This window comes from Aegilops tauschii, chromosome 7 (assembly GCF_002575655.3).
Source record: "Aegilops tauschii subsp. strangulata cultivar AL8/78 chromosome 7, Aet v6.0, whole genome shotgun sequence".
In the NCBI taxonomy this organism is placed as follows: Eukaryota; Viridiplantae; Streptophyta; class Magnoliopsida; order Poales; family Poaceae; genus Aegilops; species Aegilops tauschii.
Genome location: NC_053041.3, coordinates 116,339,541 through 116,343,498, shown reverse-complemented (window position 1 = coordinate 116,343,498; position 3,958 = coordinate 116,339,541).

Sequence of the window (3,958 nt, the reverse complement as noted above, 5' to 3'; positions counted from 1 at the left end):
CAATCCCTGTTAGTATGGTTGGCTGGTTTGTCTAGGGTGCCATGGATTTGGCACGGACGGTCGAGTATGCGGTCCAAGCTGGATGGTCCCTGATTGTTTCTTTTATACGGCTTCTTCCGCTGACCGGACTTGGAGCCGCTGAATCCGGCGTTGACAGTAGTGTCATCGGTATTGTCGCCATTGCTTCGGCGTTTGTGTCTACTGCGTTGGAGCTTGCCGTTGCAGTTTTTGGCCTCGGAGGGGCCTGTGATGCTGGCCGTATTTTTACTACGAGCCAGCCAGCTATCCTCACCTGCACAAAAGCGGGTCATGAGTGCCGTGAGGGCTGGCATAGATTTCGGCTTTTCCTGGCCGAGGTGGCGGGCGAGCCATACATCACGGATGCTATGTTTAGAGGCCGCTAGGGCTTCGGCATCCGGACAGTCGACTATCTGGTTCTTTTTAGTTAGGAATCTAGTCCAGAATTTCCTGGCTAACTCCCTAGGCTGTTGAACTATGTGACTTAAGTCATCGGCATCTGGTGGCCGAACATATGTACCTTGGAAGTTGTCAAGGAAGGCTTCCTCCAAGTCCTCCCAACTGCCAATAGAATTTTTAGGCAGACTGTTTAACCAGTGCCGAGCTGGCCCTTTGAGTTTTAGTGAGAGGTATTTGATGGTGTGGAGGTCATCTCCGCGGGCCATATGGATGTGGAGAATAAAATCCTCGATCCATACAGCGGGATCAGTTGTTCCATCGTATGATTCGATGTTTACGGGTTTGAATCCTTCTGGGAATTCATGATCCATTACTTCGTCAGTGAAGCAAAGAGGGTGTGCGGAGCCTCTATAGCGGGCCGCATCGCGACGTAGCTCCGATGGAGTCCGTCTGCGGTTTTCGGCCCGGGCGTGACTAGGTTTGTCACGTCCGAATAGATACCCGTCCTCACGTGTCAAGGCACGTCCTCGCGATCCGTAGATCAATCTTGTATGTCCTGCTCTACTGTCTAGGTCTTGACGAAGGTCATATGTATAGCCCCGAGCTGTCGTATCCCTGCCTTTACGGCGAGGTGGGACAGTCTGGTTTTCGGCTCGGGTTGCCGCTTTATCCCGACCGCGCGGTGGCCGATCAACCGCATTGCGTGATGCTGGTGCGGGTTCTGGCACCTCATCATCGAACTGAGGTAGCAATTTGCACTTCGGGTAACATTTGGCTGGGCGTTTAAGGCCGTATTCCTCGGCTGCCAGGACATCGGTCCATCTGTCATTGAGCAGGTCTTGATCAGCCTGAAGCTGCTGCTGCTTCTTTTTCAGGCTCCTCGCAGTGGCTATTAGCTGAAGCTTAAAACGCTCCTGCTCGAGAGGTTCCTCAGGCACGATGAAGTCTTCGTTGTCGAGGCTCTCCTCCTCCTCGGAGAGCGGATGGTAACTACCGTCCTCCGAGTCTTCTTCTATGGCCTGTTCGTCTGGGCTGACTTGCCCATCTTCCCGATTGTCTCGTTCGGCAGTTTGTTCATCGAGTTCCTCTATGTCTTCGGCACCTTCCGGAGTGTTGTCGTCTCCTGTGCCGGTGTTGCTGTCTTTGCTGCGGCATGATTTAGAGCAGCGCTGCTGACGTCGGCGCTTTGGCTGTATCTTAGGGGGGCCATCCTCCACTGGGTTTTCTTTGTCGCCGCCGCTATTATCTTTTGGCGTATCCACCATGTAGACGTCATATGAGGAAGTGGCCGTCCATCATCCGGTGAACGGCGGGTTTTGGGCCTCCTCTTCTCCTGCATCGTCGTCCATACCGTCGATGTCTTCGGAGTCATAATCGAGTGCGTCCGTTAGGTCTTCAACAATGGCTATGAAGTGGGTGGTGGGTGGGAAACCAATTTCTCCGTCATCAGCCTCCAGTTCGAACCGGATATAATTCGGCTGACAGTCACCCGCCAAGCATAGATTTTTCAGTGAGTCTAGCACGTCGCCGAAAGGCGAGTGCTAGAAGATGTCCGCAGCGCTGAATTCGACGATCGACGACCGATCAAGCTTGGTGTCCGTAGACGCACATGGTTCGGAACTCATAGCCGGAAACGAGTCCGGGGTTCCGATGACACAGATATCACTCGTGGTTGAGTCTGTGTGCGGCTCTAACGCCGCGGGGTTTGCGGTCTCCGTGGCGGGGTTGAGCTTCCCGTCCTTGGGTGGCGCGATCTACTCCGGATCTAAAGCCAGGGCTGTCACAGGAGCTATCTCCTGGGCATGGTCCGATGACAGATTTAAGTCATGATCATCGAGGTGGCAGGGAGAGGCCGCCGCAGTCTCGAATCCGTCGAAGATCAAATCTCCGCGGATGTCCGCGATGTAATTCAGGCTTCCAAATCTGACCTGGTGGCCAGGGGCGTAGCTATTGATCTGCTCCAGATGGCCAAGCGAGTTGGCCCGCAGTGCGAAGCCGCCGAACACGAAGATCTGTCCGGGGAGGAAGGTTTCCTCCTGGACAATGTTGTTGTAGACGATTGAAGAGCCATCAAACCTTTTGAGGACAGCACAGTGGAACTCTCAATGAAAGGACCAATGTCGGTGTCAAAACCGGCAGATCTCGAGTAGGGGGTCCCGAACTGTGTGTCTAAGGCCAATGGTAACAGGAGACGGGGGACACAATGTTTACCCAGGTTCGGGCCCTCTCTATTGAGGTAATACCCTACTTCCTGCTTGATTGATCTTGATGAATATGAGTATTACAAGAGTTGATCTACCACGAGATCGTAATGGCTAAACCCTAGAAGTCTAGCTTGTATGACTACGATAATGAGTCTTCGGTCCGACAGACCTAACCCTCCGGTTTATATAGACACCGGGATCTAGGGTTACACAAAGTCGGTTACAGAGAAGGGAATCTTCATATTAGATCGCCAAGCTTGCCTTCCACGCCAAGGAAAGTCCCATCCGGACATGTAGAGAGTCTTCGGTCTTCGTATTTTCACAGCCCACCAGTCCGGCCCATGGCTAACAGGCCAGACGCCCGAGGACACCTTAGTCTAGGACTCCCTCAGGGACATGCCGATGCAAGAGTGGTAAGAAGGGTTGTACCAGAATGGCGCCAGCGGGATCCAATGGCTCCAACGGCTCGGGCAGGCATGGACGAAACAGCGTAAGTAGGTTTCGACACACTGGTTCACCCTTTCAGTCTGCCCGTCTGCTGGGGTGGGTTGGCTGAGCTCATGCGTAGGTCCGTGCCAGCATATTCGAACAGCTCACGCCAAAAATGGCCGGTGAACACGGGGTCCCTGTCGGAAACGATAGACCCTGGGAACCCATGGATACGATAGATGCTGGACATGTAGAGGAGGGCAACCTTAGAAGCTGTATACGGGTGCGCCAGGGGTACAAAATGAGCAAACTTGGTCCTTTGTGCACTACCACCCAGAGGCAATAACTTCCCTGATTGCAGAAGACCGTCAATGAAATCCATAGTGATCATCTCCCAAGGTAGTTGTGGGATTGGTAGAGGCACTAACAGTCCGGGGGACACTACTCGGCCTGGTTTGGCCTGCTGGCACACAAAGCAACATCACACGTATTGCAGGACGTGCGCCTTCATCTTTGGCCATGCAAACAAGCGGCGGACACGGCGGAAGGTGGCTGGAAATCCACTGTGCCCCCCTATGGGGCTGTCATGGAAAGCTGCTATGATCCTTTGTTGCGTAGCAGTGGAGCCTCCCAGCAAAATTATGTCCCTGAAATGCAAAATTCCATCCCGCAGTTTGAATTGTTGCTTGGGGTCTTCACGAAGAGCAAGTTGCTGGAGCAGTTTCTGGGCTTGAGGGTTGCAGTTGTAGCTGGCAATCACATCCTCGAGCCAGCTGGGTTGACAAGAGGTGACATTGAACAACAACTCAGGGGTTTGCTAGCGAGAGAGCGCATCAGTAGCCGTGTTATCCGACCCCTTCTTGTAGCGGATGATGTATCGTAGGCTGAGCAACTTAGTAAACGCCCGC